Below are 25,291 nucleotides of genomic sequence, written 5' to 3'. Positions count from 1 at the left end.
TCGTCAGGGCCCTCACCTGACTCACACCTGAAAATCCATCAGCTGACTGCCCTGCCCCTTGGCAGTACCTGCATGTATACCTCCCTCCTCAGCATTCCATCTCGGGAGGCAGGCCAGAGCCGGCTGTCACTGCTACAGAGCTGCATGCCTGGCCCTTAGGCCTCCGTGTTCCCCCCCATACCTGGCCGCCAATGGCTGGCGTGCCCAAGGGTTGGGGGTCTCCAGGGAGCCACATTCCAAGCACACAAGCGTTTCTCCCAGACACCTTAGGTCTCTCCTTAAAGCTGCCGGGCATTTCCAGAAGCTTTTCTCCTGCTCTCACCTACCCGACAGCACCCTGCTGGGCGTTCCTTAGGAGGAGGGCAAAGAAGTTCCAGAGACAGGCAAGGCGCTCCCAGTCCCCGTAGTGTGGGCAGGGGCGCATTTTCAGGGACAGAATGGAGAGCACTCGCTGTGTTGTGTGTGGCTGGCAACCTGCAGGGAAAAGGAAAAGAGGGGCTCCCACCCTCCGTTGCTCCTCAGCCTTATCCAAAAATAATAAAGGGACAAGGAGTGGGGAAAGGCTCAGCCTCACAGCTCGTACCTGCGTTAAGACAGGAAATTACTGCCGCTACAGCATCTGTGAGGACAGGGAGCCCAGCCACTACCCAAATCAGGCCTCCCCATCTGCCTCCTCCTTTCCCTCAGAGGAAGAACCAAAGTCAAGAAAAAGTGAAAGTAACACGGCATGATTCAGTCTCCCGAACCGTGTGTTTCGTTCTTTCAAGTCAAACCTTTGTCCTCTGCTCTGGCAACGTTTAGACTAAACCCAGACGGCAGAGCAGATTGCTTGTGTGGTTTTGCTCTAGCCAGAGCTGCTCCAGCTTTGAGTCGGGGCTGGAATCCACAGAGAAGCTGATGTGTGAGAAAGATCCAGAGTCCAGTGAGAGAGCCCATTACTAACCCTAATGAGCTCATAGGTCATCCATCCTTTCAGGGCTACAACAGCTGCTTTCCCACCCCGCCCCTTTCCCCTTATCTCTTTCCTCTAGAGGGTCAGTGAAGCACAACTTGAGGAGAAAACGCCACCGCTTATCACCCTCTCCTGAGGCCAGCTCTCGAGCACATGCTTCAGTCTGTGTAGGCGGGACCCCGGCTCTAGGGGCGCCCTCCCAGGCACATCATTCCCTCAGGCCAGTCTGAGGGCCTCTAATTCTAAGAGGGAGGTGTGTGGGGACAGGAGGGCGGGGGGATGGGGGCAGGGTGAACCTAAACCCCTTATACTAGAATTTCGGTTGAGGAAACCGACAAGCTTTGCCAGTATAAAAGTCTGGTATTAAGTACCACAGAAGTTCTATGGCTCGGCATGAGGGACTCAAATTGGATTTTTCTATGTTCTCTGTGGTTCGGTAGCTTTAACTCCCGAGAAAAGCTTCCGTAAGAACACCTTAGGAAAGGACACACGACCTTCACAGATGAACGGATAAATAAAATGTGGAATACGCATGCAATGGAATATTACTCAGCCTTAAAAAAAGAAGGAAATCCTGTCACAGGCTACAACACGGGTGAACCGTGAGGGCATCAGGCTGTGAGATAAGCCAGTCACAAAGAGGCAAATACTAGCCTGGTTGCATTTATACAAGGTATCTCAAGCAGCCAGAATCCTAGAAACAGAAAGCTGAACGGTGGTTGCCAGGGGCTGGGGGTGGGGAGGGGGAAGGGGGGGGGGGGGGGGGGGGGGGAGAGGGAGAAGGGAGACGTTGTTTAATGGGTACAGACTTAAGAGTTTTACAAGATGGAAAAGTTCTACAAGATGGAAGCGTTCTACAGGTCTGTGGCACAACCATGTGAATACAGTTAACACTACTGTACCGTAGACCCTTAAAAATGGCTGAAATGGCAAATTCTTTGTTATGCGGTGTTTTGTTTTTACCACAATTAAAACGCACACACACACACTGCCTCCGCTCTACGTTTTGGATATTCTGCGTTTCCAATTCAACAATTTTGATGCTAGAAAACAAAACAAATAATTCAGTGAGTTTTCTTACTGAAAATGAAAACCCTTCCAGTGAACTCGCTTGGAAGATTCAAGAAGAAGAATTAAAAAGTACTGGCAGCCATTGCTTGTGACAAACTTTGTCATTTTAAGCATGCATGACATTTTCACAGCAGGCAGGATCCCCACATTCTTCTCAAATGGTATGCGTGGTATGCTGAATTGGCTTCGAAATCAAATGAGGCTGCTGCTGATCTGTAGCCTTTTAGCAAAAGAAGGATATTATCACAAGACAGTCTTAGAGCCCGAACACTGTGGCTATTATCATGATGGCAGCAAAATGAATAATTCACGCGGAGCCGGAGGGTCCAAGTGTTTGGTCCGAACTGTGACTTCGTGAAAAGGTTCCTGCACCGGCTCCCTCTCTTCCAAAACTCTCTTTACTTTCTCATTACTCGAAAACCCCAATCCGGCATGCATTCCCCCCCGAAACGGAAAAGTTACTCTACGGAGACAACACTTGTAAGAACAATAACAACCCTTAAGTTGCCAGAGCAAAAAGGCAGGGTGAACTCTTACTGCGCCAGCCTTCCTTTCAGAAAGGGCTAACCTCGAAGGAAACTGCCCATTTTCGAAAGCTCCCGATTTCCACGTTCTGCTGGTTAGAAAGCAGACAGAAGATGGAATGGCCTCGGACATCCAGGGCTATTTCTCCTGTAAAGAAATGTAATGAACAGCTCTGGATCTTGGCCCTACGCGTTAAGCAGGTACTAAGTAACCGCATTTCCCAGTCACTCAGAACTCCCTGGCTGTTGGGACCTAGGATTCTGAACACAGCCTCCTTTGAATTTCACCGCAGGCATTATTCAGGCACACGAAATCACAAACGAGATGAGAACGAGATATTCGCACCGCTTCTAGGTGATTTGCATGCTCCTCCACAAAACTGCAGTCTATTTCGTTAAAAAGGGAAAGCTCGTTTTGGAAACCCATTTGGGCGCCACCGTTTTTCTTCCGCCCGCCCCATCTCAGCGAATTCACTGCCACCAACCTCAGCATACTGGGCTAGGAAAGGCCAGAAGTAGGCGCGTACATCCTGGTGAGGGGCTGAGGAACAAAGCAGAGATGCCAGTGCGAAGAGTCACAGGGCAAGCAATCATCTGTGGCCCCGAGCTGAAATCGGCAAACCCTACCAAGTCCCCCAACTCACGTGCTGTGGAGAAGCCAAGGGGAGGCTTAAACTGTGATGTAGGCAAGGCCCGATGCTATCCTTCTCACCCCTCAACAGCCATCGTGCCCAGATCTAGTCACAGGAAATGCTAATTAATGACTGTACACGGTATGCGTTCAAGGGAGTTTGTTAAGTTCCCTTCCTCTCAAAGAGGTTCATGTTTTAATAGGAAGCACTCAAGAGCTTGGAGATAACCAAAAAGCAAGCCCTACTGAGAGCACTGGGGATTCCCAGAAGCGAGAGAGGACGTCTCCCAATGGCCAAAGGCTGTCTCTTCCCTCCACGTGGGCAGCACCAGGCTCCCAACATCAACCCCAACACACCACGAATGAACTGCTTCTCTCTGATACAGCACAGAGGCCCCACGTGAGCATCATCCGCCTCTCAAATCAGGCAGGGTGGGCTGCATGCAAGGTCATGAGAATGGGCACCTGGGATCCTCAGCCCAGGGTTCAAGCTCAGTACAAAAGTAGACGGCAGAGCCTCCTCAAACCAGCCCTCCCCTGTCCCTATCTAAAGAAAGAAACACAAGAGACACATTTAACAACTCTTAGAAGTAGCTGGCCCCTCTGGCTTTCTAGTGACCCAACACCAACACGGGGCATCCCTATAAACAGTTCCAGAATTAGAACCAGCATCTGTACCTAGAAGCTGCAAAGAGAGAACAGAAGCTTTGACTGAGTGCCCTTTGGGATGTTATTTCAATCTACGTGGTCTGAAAGAGGCACACTGCGCACATAAAACCAACTGGGAGATTTAGGGACAATTCCTGCCATTAATAGGCCACATTCCCTATGTTGTGGGGGGAGTCGTGAGGCAAAAACAATTGTCCCTTATTGCATAAATAACACAAGTAACCTCAGGCTTCAGTTTTCTCACTTGTAATTTGGAGAATCCACAGGTGATCTAGAGGGATGACTTACGCTTCTCATGTGGGTGACTCAGGGCTTACAGATCCAACCCCCAGGCCTAATTCTGAATTGTGGGAACCCACCACATCTATCTTCTCTTCCCTCCTCACCTGCCCAAAAGAGAGCCAAATCCTACAATGAAACAACGGGAAGAGAAGCAGAGACAAAAGAAGGCCAAGGAGGATCATGGTCAAGCTCAAGGCACACACAGGGGAGTACAGGTATTTTGAAGAGGAATACAGAGGGGAAAAGAGAAAGGAAGGAGGGAACAAAAGAACAGGAAGAAGGCCCACTATGGCAGAGACTTCACAAGGCACAGAGCATAGACATGGGCACACCAGGGGCCTTCTCATCAACCCACAAGAAAAGAGCTGCACTGTTTTATGGCCAACCCAGGTACCATCTGCCCTTTCTCATCTTCTGCCATGTGCAAAAGTGCTTTGTAAATTATAAACCAAGGTCTACATGACCTGACTTTGACTTTTACTATGTCTCTCAGTCCTCAGTGTCAACTACCCTAAGAATATATCTGAGGCTGATTAAAAGTCCTAAAAGAATATGCTACACGATCACTCTTGTATGTATCTCCAACTCCCGGTCCGCCCTCTATCTTATTTGCTTGGCAAAATCCAATTCCTCCTTCAATCCAGTTCTTTGCCTACACCCTGCCTGTGCCCACTCAGTCAACAGCAGTAACAAAAAACACACCCACACCAACTATTCATTTTCATCATGGCCACCAACCTCAAGTGGGCCCTGAGTGCTGCCTGATCGATAATCATGACACATTTTGCTGGTCCGATTACTCGAAGATTCTCCCTCGTGACTATTTCATCCCCTTTGCTCTCTCCTCAAATCTCCAATGCCTCTCCCCCATCCTCAATCTCAGCTTGATGGCTTACTGTCCTCCTTCACTGCAACACCAGATACGATCATAACAGACTTTCCACAAGCCCCCACCATCACGTACACCCTCCCATCTACATCTGTGCCTACATCACTCGGGATAGGCTAAGCTTATGCTCCAAGAACAACTACTTAAACCAACAGAGGACACTAATGTCTGTCATGGTCAGCTAGGGGCTCTGCTCTATGTTGTCCCTACTCAGGGATGTAGGTTGATGAGCAACCAGTTTTTGGAACATTGCTGGTGGCCACGGCACAGGGGAAAATAACTTTTGAGGATGTTTGCACTGACAGTCAAATGCTAAAGCAAAGATATGACGTGTGTCGCTTACAACAACTCACCGGTCACAAGCAGTCAGTTCCATGACCCCACCGTGTCATAAGAGGCGGGCCACCACAATCCTACCATGTGTCCAGAAGGTAGAGAGTGGACCATATTTGACATTGGTGCTAATGACTTCCAACACGCCTACATACTCTACCTTCTCTCCCATGAATACACTAAACTCCTAAGTAAGGCCAACCCCCTCGTGTACTAGATCCTTCTTGCCTCATCCAAGACAATAGTTCTGTAACTGTCCCCAGTTTCTCTTGTTTCATAAATGTTTTTCCCTTTACTGGATCATCCTTAACAGCACGTGAACATTACAATTACCTGGGTTCTCCCAACTCAAAAACAAAAATAAAAACCTTGACCTCATGCCCCCTCCCTTTCAGTGACAGCCCCACTTCTCTGTTCTCAAACTTGCTGATTCCCCTCCCCCTCTTAAAGTGTACACCCTCCATGCCATCCCTTCACCAAAAGGGTGCCCATCAAGATCCACCATGACCTCACATCGCTACAGCCAACGGTAAACTTTCGGTCCTTACCTTACCGAAACTAGCTGCTGCATTTAACACAACCCTCTTCTTGAAACACTTTTCTCATCTGACTCCCAAGACACTCCGTATTCTCGGTTCTCCTACTTGGCGGGCCACAGCTATGTGGTCTTTACTGGTTCCTTCTGTGTGCCTTTACCATCAATAGTAGGGCGTCCCAGGGCTCAGTGCTCAGGTGGCCCCTCTTCTCTTCTACAGCTCCCTCCCTTGGTGGCCTCATGTGAGCTCATAACTTTGAATGCCATTTATAACTGATGGCTCCCAAATGTCTAGCTTCTGCCTGGATGCTTCTAAACTCAGAGATACTCAGCTATCCAAGTGAGTAGGCAACACTGTTACTCGGATGCTCTCTTAGTCCGTTCAGGCTTGCTGTGGTGCACAAACACCCTAAACTGGATGGCTTATAAACACAAACATTTACTTCTCACAGATCTGGAGGCTAAGAAGTCCAAGGTCATGGTGCTGGCAGATTCGGTGTCTGGCGTGGGCCTGCTTCCTGACAGCCCTCTTTTCGCTGCAACCTCACATGGTGGAAGGCGGGCAATGGATCTCTCTGGAGTCTCTCGCATTCATGAGGGCACAGCCTTCATAACCTAATCACCTCCCAAAGGTTCCACCTCCTGATAGGATCACTTCAGGGGTTAGGATTTTAACATATGGGGCACCTGGCCGGCTTGGTCAGTAGAGCATGCGACTCTTGATTTGAGGTTGTGAGTTTGAGCCCCACACTGGGTATGGAGTTTGCTTATAAATAAAATTTTTTTAAAAAAAGGACTTTAACATATGAATGGGGGGGTGAAAAAAGCATTGTCTATAGCAGATGCCTAAATTTTAAGAATTTTGTTAAGAAATGGATAGCCCAAATATAAACATCATCTAACCTGTCATTTTGGATGTGAAGACCCCAAGGCTCCCAGAAATAAACTAAGTCCCCAAAGGTCAGAAAGAGGAAAGAACTCTGGTCACCTGATGCTTTTCTAGCCACCATTCCACCTCCGCTAAAGGAATACTCTTGGATGGGCATCATAATGGTAAAGATAAAGAGGAGGGAAGGATAACAAACAGTAAATCAAAACAGCAACCAAAAAATAAAACAGTAACAAGCTTAAGCAAGTTTCTAGTAAGGACAAAAATGGAAAACAACTAGAGTAACAAAGGAGCAATCCCCAAAACCTTAACAGACTCTTAACTTGACCCACCAGTTTGTGGAGATCTCAGGTAACTCTAAGATGGAGTCAACTTCACTCTCAAAAGACATTCCATCCACAGCCTGAATACCAGGAAAGGGTGTCGACAGAACAGGTGTTTTGGTCTCCGGAGCTGGCCAATTGGTAAGAAGGCTTGAGAGAGAATGCTTGCAGCTTTCCTAGGAGGAGGGCTGCCAAATGATCACCTCCCTCCTGAGATGGATGGTTTCGCTTTGGCTTCACCTGTTTTACTTCCCAGCAACATGACAAGGTTAGTTTCATGGCCAAGAAGCGCATCTCTTAGACAGACCTCTACATACGCATTTCATCGTGCCAAATGTAACTGTATCTGAACAAATTAAGTCATAACTTCAAATTCAATGTACTAGTGATGCCTGGAGGACTCAGTCGGTTAAGCAACTGTCTTCAGCTCAGGTCATGATCCCGGGGTCCTGGGATCAAGTCCTGTATCGGGCTCTCCGCACAGCACGGAGTCTGCTTCTCCCTCTCCTTCTGCCCCTCCCCTGTGCTCTCTCTCTCAAATAAATAAAATCTTTTAAAAAATAAATAAATTCAACGTACTTAACTGTTCTTGTTGTGTTTCCTTGTATGAAATCTGCAGTCATTGGACGAGATCATTTTTAATAACTTCCTCCCTGATAGTTCTTATGCAGGAAGAACATAAGCCATATTGAAAAGCAATGGCTCAGACAGTGCCTAGGATGCGCTTCTAATGGTCTAGGGTTATAAAGGAGTTTATAGAGGAGGCAAAACACAGGAAGCCAACCCTGACCAGAACAAATATTAAACTAGGGGTATGACAAGTTACTGGTCCTCCAAGATCACCATTAATATGTATTACCTCGATGTATAAAGAATGCACATAAAACCTAAGGAATAAAGGCTAAAAAGCAAACCAATCCTAAAAATTGTATCAACTTTTACTGAACCAGATAATCGTGGCCAATATACCCACTGAAGGTAACAGCTGAGCAAAGTACAAGAAAATACAAATAGCTTAAAAGGTACCAAAGAGCTGTTAAAACTGTGAAAAACCACTGAGTACCAAGTCTCAAGGTGGGTGGGACGACAAAGATGGGGCTGTTTTGCTCAGAGAGTTACATTGGGCACGATGAAATGTATAAACGCCTATATAGATATCTGTCTACGCTACAGTATTGTAACTTGTGTGGACCTGGGGACTTGCCCCTTAAAAAAAATGATCTGAGGGGCACGGCGCCTAGGTGGCTCAGTCATTAAGTGTCTGCCTTCGGCTCAGGTCAGGATCCCGGGGTCCTGGGATCGAGCCCCGCATCGGGCTCCCTGCTCGGCGGGAAGCCTGTTTCTCCCACTCCCCCTGCTTGTGTTCCCTCTCTCGCTGTGTCTCTGTCAAATTAAATAAATAAAATCTCTAAAAAAAAATGATCTGAGTTATGTGTGATAGCACTCCAGGTGACCTTTGCTGAGGAATGTTAACTGAGCTTTTACTTTTTTGTCACCACGGGCTTTCAAATTCTTAATAAGTTGTCTGTCTGTATTTGAGAGATGAGCTTTCTTGCCTTGAAACTAACCTTGTCATGTTGCTGGGAAGTAAAAAAGATGAAACAGAAGTGAAAATATGGCTGTATTTGCTGATACCCTAGGAAAATGAGAGGATGAAGGTTATTTCTGATGGCCTCTGGGGGAGAAAAAAACAGAAGTTGGGGCCCAATGAGTAGACCACCTCATTTGGGGATTAAAACAAACAAAAAAAAAAAACACAGTGAACAGAAAGTCACCAACCCTCATATGGACTTACAGCCAGGCTTCGAGTCATCTGGGTGGCTCAGATGACTTAGATTAATAAGAGGATTCCAGAAAGCTAGTATCTTCAGGCATCTGACAGCAGAAAACAAAAACATTCTCTAGAGGCATAAGGCATCTTAGCTTTTCAAGCACAATATCCAAACATAATCAAACATAACCGTTTATGCATGAAGAAAAGCAATCATGAGCAAGAAAAAGCAGAAACACAAGACACAACAGAAAAAAACAAAAACAAACAAACAAGACTCCGAATACTAGAACTGTCTGAATTGGGACTGTAAAATACCTATGCTTAACATATTCAAGGAGCTAAAAGCCAAACTTAAAAATGTCAGTCGGGTTGGGATGCCTGGCTGGCTCAGTCGGAAGAGCATGCGACTCTTGATTCAGGGTTGTGAGTTCAAGCCCCACGCGGGGTAGAGAGAGTACTTAAAAATAAAATCTTTAAAAAAAAATTCAGTAGGGAACTGGAAACTTTTTTTTTTTCAATGACACGGGTTTGGAAAAGAAGAAAATATCAGTTCTCCATGTGAAAAATCAATCTTTTTTAAAGAAACTCAACAGATGAAGAAAGCTGAAAGGTTAAGTTGGGGGGGAGTATTCAAAATAAATTACAGAAAGGCATAAGGATGGGCAAAACTGCAGGGATAAGAGGTGTGGTAGCTAGTTTCTAAAGACAGGGCAGAGTGAACCATGCTTCCCAGTATTCATGAACTTGTGTCATCCCCTCCCACATTAAATCTGAGTTAGCTCTGAAGTTTTGGTTAGCTTTAACTAAAGGAATGGCGGGCGTCAAAGTGGTACGGTACCAGTTCTGGGCTTATGTCTTTTTTTTTTTTTAAGATTTTTATTTATTTATTTGAGAGAGAGAGAGAGAGCAGGAGACGGGGGAAGGTCAGAGGGAGAAGCAGACTCCCCGGTGAGCAGGGAGCCCGATGCAGGACTCGATCCTGGGACTCCAGGATCATGACCTGAGCCGAAGGCAGTCGCTTAACCAACTGAGCCACCCAGGTGCCCTGGGCTTACATCTTAAGAAAGCCTGACCACTTCCATTTTTCTAAAAGCCCTTTTAGGAGCCCAGAGTCACCATGTAAGAAGCCTAACTGTCCTGACACTAGGATTTCCTGTCATCCCTGTCGAGATCAGCCTTCCAGCTGTCCCCATCAAGGCCACCATACATGTCCGTGGAGGCATTTTCAAGGTTTAAGCCCCAGATGCCCTCTGTCTGCAGTCTCATGACCGATCCTAAGCAAGAGCAGAAGAATCATCCAACTGAGCCCAGTCTACCCACAGAAATTTAAATAATGAAATGGTTGCTGTTCCAAGCCACTAATTATTAGTGACTTACGTGCAACAACAGATAACTGAAACAGAAGGACATATGGAGAACACACTAAAATAAGTAACACATATTTCATTGGAGATGGAGGAATGAGAATATGGGCTAGTAACAATATAGAAAGATAACAACTGAGAATTTTCCAAAATTCACTGAGGATTCCACTCTCAGATTCAAGAAACCCTAATAAACCCAAAAGGGGTAAATGAAATCTATGCTTTCAGCACAATATAGTAAAAATGCAGAAAATTAAAGATGCAGATAAAATTTTAAAAGGAGCGAGAGAAAAGAGGAAGATTACATTCAAAGCAGCAATAATTAGGGATGGGCGCCTGGCTGGCTTAGCCAGGGGAGCATTCAACTTTTGATCTTGGGGTTGTGAGTTTGAGCCCCACATTGGATGCAGAGCTTACTTAAAAGTAAAATCTTTAGGGGCACCTGGGTGGCTCAGTCGGTTAAGTGTCTGCTTCCACTCAGGTCATAATCTCGGGGGTCCTGAGATCGAACCCTGTGTGGGGCTCCCTGCTCAGCAGAGAGTCTGCTTGTCTCCCTCTCCCTCTGCCCCTCCCCCCTGCTCGTGCTCGCTCTGTCAAATAAATAAAATCTTAAAAAAAAAAAGAATGAAGGTGAGGGAAAGAAAGAATGAAGGTGAGGAAAATACTTTCAGAATAACAAAAACTGAAAAAAATCATCACTACCAAAACTACACTAAAGGAAATAGAAATGATGTTTTGTCAAGCAGAACTAAATCAACCCCAATTTATTTGAAAATTAAATAACATCTAAGTAACTCTTAGGTCAAGGATAAAAACAGTAAAAACTAGAAAATATTTTAAACTGTATAACAAATTTATTACATTTTAAAACTTGTGTGACGAAGCCAAAACCACTTAAAACAAGAAATATATATGTTAGAGGGGTACCTTGCTGGCTCAGTTGGTAGAGCATGTAACACTCTTGATCTCGGGGTCATGATTTCAAGCCCCACATTGGGCGTACAGGTTACTTAAAAAAAGAAATATGTGTTAGAAAATAAGAGCCGCTAAAAATTACAAAGCTAAGTATGTATCTCCAGGCCAAAATAAAGCCAAAGAAAGCACACAGAAGGAAGTACTAGTAAGAGCAGAAATTCAATAGAAAACAAGCACAAAATGGTGACAATCAGCAAAGGTATGAGCTGGCCATTGGAGAATATTAATAAGCATGCCAAACCTTTGAATGAAGACTGAGGAATAGAACAGAGAAAAAAGACATTAGCTGCAGATAGTGAAGATAGTTAAAGAGCATATTTCAATCAACTTTATCCCAAAAAGTTTAACACTTTGCACAACTTGGAAAAACTGTCAAAAAATCCAACCTACCAAAACAGTCCCAAGAAATGTAAAACCTGAACAGTCCATTAAGAAGCTGAATGAGTAATTAAAAACCTTCCCACAGTAAAAAAAATAATAATAATAATAAACTGCAGACCTAGATGGCTTCACCATCATGTTCTACCAAAAAATTTAAGGAAGCAATAACACTTAATGCAAGATTTAAGGCTAAATTATATAAATCCTTCCGGAGAACAGGGGCAAGGGGCACTTTCCACAGCCTGAAGTTTAGATTGAGCCAAGCACAAAAACACAATTAGAGCTGAAAACCATAGGCCAGTCTCATTCCTGATCACAGGTTCAAAAACCTTAAAGAAAATATTAGGCACATCAAATCCGCAGTATTTCAAAAGGATCGTAACACCCTGATCGAACTGAATTTAAATCTGGTCTCCAACCTAATTTTTTTTTAAGCCGGTCAATATACAAAAACTAATGATGTACTATATGGTGGCTAATTGAATCTAAATAAAAAAAAATAAAAGTCAGTCAATATAATTGACCATATTAACAGATTAAGAGAAAAAAATCACATTCTCATCTCAATATAGAAAAAGTGACACCTAGGGCGCCTGGGTGGCTCAGTTGGTTAAGCGACTGCCTTCGGCTCAGGTCATGATCCTGGAGTCCTGGGATCGAGTCCCACATCGGGCTCCCTGCTGTCAGCAGGGAGTCTGCTTCCCCTCTGACCCTCTTCCCTCTCATGCTTTCTATCTCTCATTCTCTCTCTCTCAAATAAGAAAAATAAAATCTTAAAAAAAAAAAAAGAAAAAGTGACACCTATTGATTAAAAAAAATAACTTGAGCAAAAGAAGGGAAATTCCTACTCTAAAAGAAGATATGTGCCAAAAACCTATAATAAACATAATACTAACTGGTAAAATATCAAAAGCACTCCCCTAAAGGGAATGAGACAGGATGTCTACCACCATTTCTTCTACTCAACATTGTACTAGAGGTCTTGGCCATAACAATAAGGCAAGAAAAAGATATGAGTCAAAAAAAAAAAAAAGGAAAAAGGGGTATTATTTACAGATGAGAAGACTATGTTCATAGGAAAACAAAAATCAAAGGCCTCACTATTATTACAATTCTATTTTTTTTAAAGATTCATTCATTTTTGAGAGAGACAGAGAGAGAGAGAGGGAGAGCACGAGCAGGGGGGCAGGGCAGGGGGGGAAGCAGACTCCCCGCCAAGCAGGGAGCCTGATGCGGGACTCGATCCCAGGACCCCAGGACCATGACCAGAGCCAAAGGCAGACGCCCAACCGACTGAGCCACCCAGGCGCCCCTATTATTACAATTTTAAAGGATTTTTATTACCAACATTACTGACCGTAACATCAAAGCTCAAAAAAATTAATTACTAATTTTGTAAGAGCAATTGTTAAAAATAAAATTTTGACAAATATGCCCTTTTGATCACATAAAAATATAACAAGTAGATGGAAATAAGTCTAACAAAGTATGTGCACGATCCTTATGCAGAAAATGGTATTACGGAATCTGCTGAGCAAGTAAAGCCAGATGCAAAAGTATCTGCTATATTAACCTATTCACATAAAGCTCAGAAACAGGCAAAACTACATGATTTAGAGATAAATATCTAAGTAGTAAAATTAAAAAACAAAACAAGGAAGAGATTTTCATAAAGTCAGGGCATCTCTGGAAGAAAGGGATAATGACTGGAGGGGAAAGAAGAGGGCTTCCAGGTTCCATTTCTTGGCCTTGGTGGTGGTTAGATGGGTGCTTGTTTACACTATCTCTTTCAGCCGCACACTGTTTCCACCACATTTCTGCACGTATATTGTATTTCATACACACGCATACATACATAAGAGGTTGTGAAAAATCCCCAAAGAACCAGCTACCAAACGGGGAAAGGGGAGATCCATATGGTAAATGGCTCTTTGAGACATAAGGATAAACTAATTTGGAACAATCACTTTGAAGAAACACTTTCAGTGAAATGCCTTTATTTAAAAAAACAAAACAAAACAGAGGACTAACAGGAAGGAAGAGTCTTCCTACCACGACAGCTTTTAAGCCAAGTTTTAGAGTCAGAAAAGTTAAGTTTCAATCTTAGCTCTACCACACACTAGCACTGCAGTCTTGGGAAGGTTTTTTTTTTTTTAGCCAAGTCCAGTTTTCTGTACTGCGAAATAAAAATTCCACTTAACTCATAAGGATTAGAGAGAATACATCTGCAGTGTCTTGTCACGTAACAGAAGGTCAGTAAATGAAAATTGCTTTTGTAATTATCTCTGCCGTAACTAGAAGGTGGGTACTTCCCCATTATTATTAATAAGTTTACACTCTTGACCTGACACGTAAAGTTGTGAGCAAAGGCACTACCAGTCATTCAGTTACTAAAAATCGATCATCAGGAACTACCTCACATTGTTAGATGACAAGTTTTACAGAACTCTCAATAAATTACATTTAATACGTTCAATAAATATGGTTTTAGTAGGCTGCTCCAACCGTTCTTCTCTGAAAAGGACTGTAAGAACCCCTTTTACATATATATGTTAGACGACCACAGCAGAACTTCTACATAAAAATAATAAGAGTCTTCACAGTCTGCAAACATTAAGGACATACATGTCACCCATCACTAATGAGCATTTGTTCACATTAGTCCAAATGCGTTCAAATACACGGGTATTCGCCATGGCAACAGGGGCTGCTCGAGCACTCAGTCCATCTTATTTCTGCATGCACCATAGCACAAGCAACCGAGGCCATGGAAGATCCACCCAACCTGTGAGAAACAGTGTGTTAACAGGGAAAAAGCATGTGTCCAAGAGACAAACCAATCCGCTCGCAAATCCTAGCTCTGCCACGTCCTAATGAGATAGTCTCTTTAAGCCTCGGTGTCCCGAGTTGTCCCAGTGAAATAAAACAAATCTCACAGGACTGTTTTACAGAAATCTCTCACTGCAGAATTGGGGGACCATCATTCTGAGTGAAGCCACCTCTTTAAGTCAGGTATCCCACCCCACCAGATTGGGCCTTTTTCACAAAGGGATTTCCTTACTAAGGGTCTCAAGTAAGTTGGCTAATAATTAGACATCACCTACAGGACATGGGACTAAAATCCCAGAAATTCAGAGCTGCAGGAGACTCCCAGACGCTCTAGACATAACCTGGTGCCATCTACCTAAGCTTACAGTTTTTACACCATTTTACAGATTATCAGTACAACGTGGTTAATTGTTAAGGATTTGTTATGGGTCTAGAACAGTAATTCTCAACCCTGGCCAAACATTAGAACCACACGGTTAAACACATACACATACGTGCGTGGGCGCGCACACACACGTGCCCATGTTCCACCTTGAATCAGAACTGAACCAGAAATTTGAGGTAGAACCCAGGTTACCTATATTTTGTAAAACTTTCTCCTGGTGATTCTAATGAGCAGCAAGGGTTGAGACCACCACAGCAGAAGAAAAGACAGCAAAGAAACCTAACTGTCGGGCTCCCGGGTGGCTCAGTCGTTAAGCGTCTGCCTTTGGCTCAGGTCATGATCCCAGGGCCCTGGGATCGAGCCCCACATCGGGCTCCCTGCTCAGTGGGGAGGCCTGATTCTCCCTCTCCCACTCCCCCTGCTTGTGTTCCCTCTCTCAGTCTCTCTCTCTCTGTCAAATAAATAAAATCTTAAAAAAAAAAAAAAAAAGAAACCTAATTGTCAATACTTCATAGTAAAAAAAAATTTGCTTAAATAATGATGTGGCCCTTTTTCTACCCTACTAAAAATGAAAGAGTCAGATAAAGGGCAACCCAAGAGATCCAGCCTGTATTTAAAACATTTCATGATCAGGGCACCTGGGTAGTGCAGCCAGTTAAGCATTGACTCTTGGTTTTGGCTCAGGCCGCAATCTCAGGATTGTTGAGATCAAGCCCCTCGTCCGGCTCTGCGCTCAGCGTAGAGTCTGCTTGGGATTCTCTCTCCCTTTCCCTCCACCCCTCCTGCTCTTGTTCTCTCAAACTTTTTCTCTCAAATAAATAAATCAATCTTAAAAAGAAAAGAATTTCATGATCAAGAGTTATTTGATATGATGGAATTAAAGGAGACATACAATTAGCTTCTCTACAACACTGTATTTCATACGACAAGCACATTTTGGTAATGTGTGATGCTAAAAAAAAAAAAAAAATGGAACACTACTCCTTTCTCTTGTGATTTTATCCATGCTCAACAGGGCATGAGAAAGTCACTCAAAACATAATGTTTTCAATTAGCCCATATCAAAAAGAAAAGTATTCTTTTTTTTTTAATTTCTAATTTGATAATTTCCTTCCTTCTGCTAACATTAGGATTGGCTCACTCCTGAAAGAACTAGAAAAAGTAGAAAATTGTTCATTTGAGGTCTTTCTTTTTTTTATTATCTTTTTGATATATTGCTGAAATTTTTATTTGAGGCCACTAAATTATATATTTTTTGTACTTTTTTTAAATTTCTTTATTCTTAACGGAAGTGGAAGCCTGACTTTTGCTTTTCTGTACTGTCCATTTTGTGCAACATGCATTTCTACCCATGTTCCAGGGATTCTAGGTTTATTTTCCAAATTTCTCCTATAGAAATGAGTCGTTACTATAGTAATATTTACCCACCCTGGTATCAGTTCCCATTTGCTTATTCTAGGGCTTTTGCACATAGCAACCACACAAATCTCTGCTGCAAGCTGCTCATAGCACTCGGATCCTTGGCAACACTCAGAAACGAATATAGCTTTAAACTATGGGAACACTTAGCTGAATACCATAGTTTCAAATGTCTCTGAAGTGCTATTTGCACTGAATCCACCCCAGATCTGTCAATTCTTGTAACGTATCTCTCTTTATCTTCATGCAGGTGGACGAGTGAAAAGCTACAGCAGAATAAGCTGGCTCATATGTTTGCTCATTATCAACGTAGTTTGGAGTTGAAGACATTAACTCCCAGCATGTATAGCTAAACAATTGATTATTTAGGACACACGTATTTTTCTCCCCTGACAATAGTTGCAAATAAATGGTATCTTTATGCAGATTTCAAAAATTGGTCCTACTCTTCAGAGAAGAACTTAGCAGTTACTATGGTAGCTATTTGAATTGATGGAATATTAGTGGACTGCTATGCTTTGTCAACATATTTTCCCTAGAAATAACTTAAGTGGAAAGAAAATGGATGTGATTCTTTACATAAAGGTTCTCCTGTTTGTGGACTCATAAATGAGTGATGGATTAACACCTACCTGAGTAAAATTTTCACAGGAGGGGGCCCAGATACCAAAAGGGCCCGTGCAGGGTACAATCACAGCCTCTTCTCTTAACTTTAGGTAACAAGGCTTACCAGAAATGAGAATTAGTTATACATATACATGTACACACACTCAAAATACATGGAGATATAAACAGATTGATAGATATAAATGTGTGCATGTGTGTATATATATATATATATAATTTTAAAATATTTAATTTTAAAATATATACCCATAACCATACAGAACAAAGTAAAGTGTGAATAATACTGAATTAGCTAAAATCAAGACTGAATCCCCAAAAGACACTAATGAGTAATGTCTTTCTTCTTTTGTTAATGTTTACTCTAAGCCCATTTATAGTAGGAGGGGAAAGGGTTGAAAGATCACAATAGGGGAGTTTTTCCAAATCGTATCCACCAGCAGGTTGTCTCAGTCTAATGACTCATGATCTCTGAGGTGTATGATGGGGTTTGTTACTCTGAGCTGAGTTTGCGATGAGTCACACACTGGCTGACTCACTTTCCTCCGTGACTAACCAGTGCGGGAGTTTGTCAGTGAGTTTGTCACCACAAGGCGGCACCCCAGGGAAGGAAGAGCCTAAGGTTAGTGGGTTCCAAGAGAAAAAGATTCTTTGGGCTGCATGAGGGAAGTAGCACAGAGCCACGAAACACAAAATAACACAGCTCACTGATGAACTATTGCCATCTGCGTAGTCATCAGCTGATAAAAGCATTATCTCCAGCACTTTGCGAAGGACTGGTTGAAAGACCTAAAAAAAGAAACAGGGTACAATCACAGGATTGTATTTAACCACAGGTTAAATCCCACAATTTAACCTGTGGTCAGGGCCCTAATATTAACATAATTTGGGGGCGCCCGGGTGGCTCAGTGGTTAAGCGTCTGCCCTCGGCTCAGGTCATGATCCCGGGGTCCTGGGATCGAGCCCCACACATCAGGCTCCCTGCTCCGCAGGAAGCCTGCCTCTCCCTCACCCACTCCCCTTGCTTGTGTTCCCTCTCTCGCTGTGTCTCTCTCTGTCAAATAAATACATAAAATCTTTAAAAAAAAAAAAAAAACAACATACAATTTGGAAGAAGAAAAAGAAAACCCTATTAAATGTTAGGCTGACTCCTTTTTTTCTATTTAAAAAGAAAAAAACAATCAAGAATCTTCAGACACAAGAATTTCACACACATACAAAAAGCTATCCTTCACTAATTGATACCAGAGGTCAACAAACTTTCTGCAGAGGGCCAGAGAGTAAATAGTTTATAGGCTCTGCAGGCCATACATGGTCTCTTGTGACTCTGTCGTCGTTTCGTCAGGTCAGCCATAGACGATGAAGTAAATTAATGGGTATGGCTGTGTTCCAATAAAGCTTTATTTATAAACACAGGTACAGATATGGCCCCACAGGCTGTGGTTTGCCCTAAACCTAGGTGAACACCTTACACTGGTTGGGCATCTGAGAGTTTGTAAAGGATTTTTAAACGAACAAACACCACTTCATTCAGTGTCTGCACCCTCCCTCCAGTGAGTTAGACTCCTTAGACATACAATCTACACTTAAAAAATTCAAGAACAAGATTACTATCAAATAACGGCGCCAGATAACAAAAGATTCTTTAATTTAAGAATTATCATTTTCTTCCAAAGACTCTAAACATTACATGTTAGATTATTTCTAATACTGTTGGGCATTTGATCCCTTAAAATCTAAGATTTCTAAAATTCAAATAAGCCAAACAAAGGGTCATGGGCCAAAAGCTCATAATCAAAATTAAACCTTCTAGGTAATAATAAATGTTTTTCTTAGAAGATGGGAAAGAGAAAAACAATTCTAAATTCTTACTGTTCTAACTACGCCCATTTTAAATACTAGATACCCTAAAAGAAGGCTTTTAAAAAATCTTACCTAAATATTTTTGATTGTATTATGATCAAACTGAAAGGCAAATAATAATTCAAAAACTTTTCTTTCTCTTTCTTTTTTTTAGAGGGAGGGGAGGCGACCCAGGCGCCCCAAGAAAACTTTTCTTTTAAAACAGCATTTCTGGGGCACCTGGGTGGGTCAAGTCATTAAGCATCTGCCTTTGGCTCAGGTCATGATCCCATGGTCCTGGGATCAAGCCCCACATCAGGCTCTCTGCTCCACAGAAGCCTGCTTCTCCCTCTCCCACTCCCCCTGCTTGTGTTCCCTCTCTCGCTGTGTCTCTCTCTGTCAAATAAATAAATAAAATCTTTAAAAAAAAAAAAAAAGAGCCATAAAGCTTTAAAATAAATAAATAAATAAAACAGCATCTCTGGGGCTCGGAGCCTGCTTAAGATTCTCTCCCTCTCCCTCTGCCCCTCCTCCATCCCTCTCTAAAAAAAATAAATAAAAACAGAACAGCATTTCTAAGGACAATCTAGATCAGCGCTGTTCAGATTTTAATGTAGATATGAATCCCCTGGGGATGTTGTTGAAATACAGAATCCAATTCAGTTAAGTCAGAGGTGGGGCCCAAGATGTGCAATTCTAACAAGCTCCCACCTTGGAAATGTTGATTTTGGCTGCTTGGGAAATGGGGTCAGGAATTTGACATTAGCTTCCCGGTGGTTGTGTACTTTTTAAAGGGACTTAAGGAGAATTATCCAGAAATTAGGCCCATCTTTTCTTTAATGACGAGAAAATCCACAGCACTCGTGTGTATTTGAGTTAAAACCCAAGAAAGTCAAGTTCCATCCAAACAGACACTAAAATAGCACATCCAGTACCATGGCAAAATTACACCGTCAAAGGGAATTCGTATTTGCTGGCAGCCTTTCACCTGTCAGGCGAGCACAGCATGCTTTGGAGACATCATTTCTTTTCATTTTTCCACATCACAGAGGAGGCGCCTGAAGACAGAGCCTCTGCTCAAGGTCAGAATCACAATCCACCTGCCTGTCTCTATCTGCTACTTTTATTTATTTCTATTTTTATGTTCTAGCTCTAATCATCTTATTCCCCTCCAGGTGGTAGATGGGATTGCTATCCCCAACTAGTTCTTCTTTTGTGTAACAGGATTACTCATCCTTTTGATCATCATGGGGGAGAAGTACATGGCCCCCACTTACTTGACTTTGGGTTTGGCCCTAGGACACACACTGACTAATGGAAATGTGAGCAGATACGGTGCCGACCACCTCCAAGCCGAGGTTTTAACTGCGTTGCGTGGTTTGGATTGGGCTCCTGCTCTCCAGAGAACAGCATGTCCCAGCTGGAAACTGTTCCTTCAGCATTCCTTTTAACAATAAAAAATTGGACACCACCTATTGTCTATTAAAGATAATAATTATAAAGACACAGGATATGGAAGAACAGACAATGTAAAATTAAAAAAAAAACAAAACTAGGATTGCAGCTTTGGGAAACTGCAACATACATACGCACGGCGGGGGGGGGCGAGGACAAAAGGGAAATATATCAAAATATAATCCAGATTTTGTTGGACTCCTGCTTAACTTTTAATCACCTTTCCGATTTCAAGGCAAGACTTTGTACAATATACCATCAGACTGTAGAAGCCGTGAGCATGCCTTGCAAAAGTGAGAATGCCACACCTCAAGAATTTTTTCTTTTTATGTGCAATAAAAACTCAGGGTCGCCAAGTTACTCGCAATGTGACCTTGTGTAAGTTAACCACCCTGCCTGTGTCCTCATCCATAAATGGACTTAATAATATCAACTTCTTGGGTTATTTAGCACATTAAATAGGGTAATATATATATATATATATATAAAGCACCTGATTTATACAAGCATTCAATGAAATACCTTTCTTTCACTACAGCTAATAACACAGAAAACGGATGTTAAGTAGATCTGTTATAGAAAGGAATTTATCAATGAAGCATTAACCAAAGATAATGTTCAAGGCAATTTAAGACCCTCAGCAGTCCAGGAACTTATTAGCTACAAGCTGATTCTACAGCACACACCCCTTTTAGGGACCCTTGATTACACTGAGCCCACCCAGGTAATCCAGGATAATCTTTTCTTCTTCTTCTTCTTTTTTTTTTTAAATAAGTAGGTTCCACACCCAACATGGGGCTTGAACTCATGAGCTCACGGCCCTGAGATCACATGCTCTACAGACTGAGCCAGCCAGGCGCCCCCAGGATGATCTATTTTAAAGTCACCTGAGTAGCAACCGAATTCCATGGGCAACTTTAATTCCCCTTTCCTATCGAACGTGTTCACAGGTTCCAGGAATTAGGACATAGACATCTTTGGAGGACCATTATTTTACCCAGCACACTGTGGGATTTCACGTACAATGACTCCATATTTAACCAACTGGCTGATATCATAGATTCCCCCAACAGAGTACAAGGTGAGTCGCTCTCTTCTGGTCTTATACTCTGATGTTCCCTGTGGTTGATCAACATTCAGTCTCTTAAATCAGAAAAGCACATTTCTATAAGAAGTGTCCTTGAATGAATGAATGCTCTCCATCTATTCAGCCCTGCCAAAGGGCCTAGTGTGAGGGCCAAGTCTGATGGAGAATCAGCCACAGTCTCTACCCATGAATCACTCACCAACTCGAGGGAGAGGGGGGACGAAGTGAAATCCCAGTAACACTGAAATCAGACTTCTGAAGTTCTGTGGAGCAGAAGCTAAGGTTGTGGGTGAAGGCTTTACTGAAAAAGGCATTTGGGTTAAATGTGTATGAAGAAAAGAGAAGCAAGGGGCTGAAGGCATGGAGGCTCAGCATGGTGTGCCAAGGGTGTAAGGAAACAGCCCCCCTTGGCTGGTGAGCACAGAAAGGGGCAGAGCGGGCAGGTGCCTATGAGCTGCTTCTGATGGGCAGTGCAGAAGAGCACCATTTACAGAATCAGGAGAGGAGGAAGCCAGCCTAGATTCTGACAAGGGATCCGAGGCCAAAGAAGGAAGTAAAAGTGCCCAGAAGCTGGGCAGCGAATCGTTCCCAGGAGAAACCAGAAAACGCATTGCAACAAATGGGGGCCCGGGGGAGCAGAGGATGAGACAGAGGCAGGGGAAGGAGGCAGAGAACTTTTCTGGCCACCACCAAGCGCCAGTCACTGCATCTGTGCAAGACTATAGAAGGAATGCATGGAAAACCCATAAAGACCAAGAATGACGGTGGTTGCCAGGGGCTGGGAGGAGGGGGCTGTGGGAAGTCAGTGCTTCATGGGGACAGAGTTCCAGTTTGGAAGCCGAAAAGGCTCCTGGAGAGGACCAACAACGTGCCCAACAACGTGAGGGTACTCAGTACTCCTGAATTACATACATAAAAATGGTTAACATGGTCAACTCTACATTATGGGCGTGTCACAATTTTTTTTAAATTGAAGAAAAAGAAAAGGAATGGATGGAACTTGAGAAAGGAGTGACTCTGCTTACCAATTTCTCCTTCTAGTAGCCAAATATTGAGAAGTGGTGTTGTAAGTAAAAAAAAAAAAAAAAAAAAAAAAAAAAAAAACCTACAGGAAGCTTGGGCACCTTCGTAGGCCAAGAAGAACCAACTGTAAGGGAAAGAAAGACAACATGGGACAGAGACAGTATAACTTTTAGAATAAATAAATGCCAGAAGAGGCAAGCGGAGTCAGAATCCAGAGAACACGTGGGCGGGGGGAGCAGCTTTGGGTAAGGGGTGGGGGACTCTCTTCTCCAGAGTGGGGTGGGTGGGGTGAGGCACCACCACCAGAAAGGGTTAGAAAGGGAGGGCTGGCTGTGAGGCAGGAGAGAAGTCAAGGATGTCAGAAGGTTAGGGAGAAGAGAAATGGAGAACCCCAATGTTTAAAAGCGAAAGAAATCTCTTTATCCGGGTCCCTGACCAAAACAGTAGAAGTCATTGCACAAGTCAAGGTTTAAACAGAGAACAGTTTGTCTTAGCTGCGGTTTTATCTCGAAGCGGCTCTGTTACCTTTGCTAAGTCAGTTAAACTTCTTAAAACGGCATCTTTCAAAGAAGGGGATTTGCTAAAATAATCCCACTGTCCCTTCCAGCTCTACATTTTAATGGTTTCAAGCAGAGAGTTTATCCTTTGCAGTGTCAGCTTACCCACCCCAGCCCCCAGAAAAAAAAAAAAAGGAAAAAAAAAACAACGAAGTGGGAACAAAAGTCAAGGTGTATATAATTTAAATACCCTTGGGCTGATTTCACATCTCACTTTTAATAGTGACAGCCACAACAAACAGATGGTTACTGCTGACAAGGGATGTGTCATTACAGTCCTAATGATAACTGATGTTTTTACAGCTCTTGACTGTTTATAAAGCGCCTTCACATATGAATCATTTGCGTTCTTCGGTGAAACCGGCATGGCTGTAGTATTCTTCTATCCATTTTCCAGTTAAGGAAATGCCCAAGGTTGGTGAAATGCCCAAGGCCCCAGAGCAGACAAGTAACAAACCCAGGACTCGAATCCAGGGACTCAGGACTCAAGACACACGATTTAACAAAACAAAAATTGCTTCTTAGACGCTGAGACACAGGATCTAAGATTTCCCACTTGGTGTCACAAGCGTAGAGAATGCAGGGGTCAAAAGAAATTTGCAGGGATTTATTCTTTCAATTGAGCCTGGCCGATAGTTCATTGAAATGCAAGTACAACGTTAATTTCCACATGATAAATGACAGGAATCCAAAGGGCAGAGATGGTCAAGGACTAGAATTCAACTGTTCCAATGTCCTAACATTCTCAGGATGAGAAAACAGAGGCCTCCCCTGGGACAAAGGGCTTGTGAGAGGCCAAGCCAACACTAGAACTCAGAGCTCCCACCAGGCCTAGGGCTCTTGGCACTGGCCAGGTCTTACGCAGCTTCTAAGAAAAGTTAACAACAGAACTGCTCCTTAACACTGAAATGGTTCCAATTTAAATAATACGAGGGGCTCATTCTCTCCTTTTTACACGTGCAAACCATATGGATGCTGCCTATTAATGTCCTAGATTTCTCTGGAGCAAATTCTCCTCACAAATGGGAGGGTTTGTAATGAGTCGTGCCTCCTTTTAGTACAAAAGAGAAGTAAATGTGTCCAGTAAGGAACCCATCTGAGAGAACTTTAAATCAACTGAAAGTGCCTCCATTACCATCTTCTACCTAAAAAGTGTTTTCTAGACAAATTAAAATTGAAAAACTAAAAAAAAAAAAAAAAAAAATGAAATGCAAATATTTTGAAGAGGACCATATTGTCTAAGAAGTCCCATTTTCCTCCTTTGGCAATATTGTAATGAGTCAGCAGGTGCTTCACTACCAAAATTACTTTTATCACAAAGCTGAAAAATACTGAATGTTTCGGGATGCCTGAGTGGCTCAGTCGTTGAGCGTCTGCCTTCGGCTCAGGTCATGATCCCGGGGTCCTGGGATCGAGCCCCGCATCGGGCTCCCTGCTCCGCGGGAAGCCTGCTTCTCCCTCTCCCACTCTCCCTATTTGTGTTCCCTCTCTTGCTCTCTCTCGCTCTCTCTTCCTCTCTCTAATAAATAAATAAAATCTTAAAAAAAAAACTACTGAATGTTTCAACGAAGACTCCACGAGAATAGATGACATGAAAATGATGTATATTATGAAACTGCAGATCCCACCTTATACGTTTTATGCAGAAAAAAACAGTAGGAGGCTTCCGTTAGACGATAAAGGATTCAAGGACAAGTATGTCAAAGGAAGGGGAGTCCTTCTGAGGTGAGCAGAAAATATTTCCTTCCTTCAGGGCCCTTGGGAGCATCATGGTAAGACTTGCCAAGAGAAAGGATTTCTACTGAGGAAAATAAGTGAGCAAAACTTTTTGGTGAACACGTTAATGGAGGCTAATGTGACAAATGGGAAATACCCACATTTGTCCAGTTCTAGAGCTGTTAAGATAAAGACTGAGATATTAAGGCCAAAGGCTATTTATTAAAAGGCAGAGTGAGGTCTCCAGTTTCACAACATTTCAGGGATGAAGTTTTTACTAAAAGAGGAATGCTCCCCCAAGTACATAGCCAGGTTTCTTCTCAAAACAGTCACACGAATTTAAGCATTTTTTTTTAAAGATTTTATTTATTTATTTAATTGACAGAGAGAGAGACACAGTGAGAGAGGGAACACAAGCAGGGGGAGGGTCAGAGGGAGAAGCAGGCCTCCCGCGGAGCAGGGAGCCCGATGCGGGGCTCGATCCCAGGACCCTGGGACCATGACCTGAGCTGAAGGCAGTCGCTTAACCAACTGAGCCACCCAGGCGCCCCAAAACAGTCACACGAATTTAAAATCAAGGGGACACGAAGCTAAGGTCAAGACCCCCAAAGGGCAAAGTTTAATCTCCCACAGTGTTTCAGGGCCAAAAAGACAAAAGATCCTTTAGGGTTTCAATCAAAAGCCTGGAAGAACCAGGCCTGAGGAGCACAGGCAGCTATTGCTGGGCTGAGTCTTCCTAAAACTGCAACCTGGCCTTGACTT

At 43.1% G+C, this 25,291-nt stretch overlaps 1 long non-coding RNA gene across 2 annotated transcripts in view; it reads right to left on the bottom strand.

The window, feature by feature from the left end:
- Positions 1-25,291, bottom strand: part of LOC141374270 (uncharacterized) — a 47,882-nt gene that overhangs the window by 9,963 nt on the left and 12,628 nt on the right. The window contains exon 3 of one of the 2 annotated variants that reach the window (XR_012381023.1): positions 11,164-11,245. The exons of the other annotated variant lie outside the window; for it this stretch is intronic. This is a non-coding gene — a long non-coding RNA (uncharacterized lncRNA). The remainder of the gene's footprint in view (positions 1-11,163; positions 11,246-25,291) is intronic. 2 annotated transcript variants of the gene reach the window in all.

Source organism: Callorhinus ursinus, unplaced genomic scaffold (assembly GCF_003265705.2).
Source record: "Callorhinus ursinus isolate GAN/ISIS: 27379988/994484 unplaced genomic scaffold, GSC_fseal_2.0 scaffold16, whole genome shotgun sequence".
Classification (NCBI taxonomy): domain Eukaryota; kingdom Metazoa; phylum Chordata; class Mammalia; order Carnivora; family Otariidae; genus Callorhinus; species Callorhinus ursinus.
This window is presented reverse-complemented; position numbering and strand designations above follow the sequence as displayed.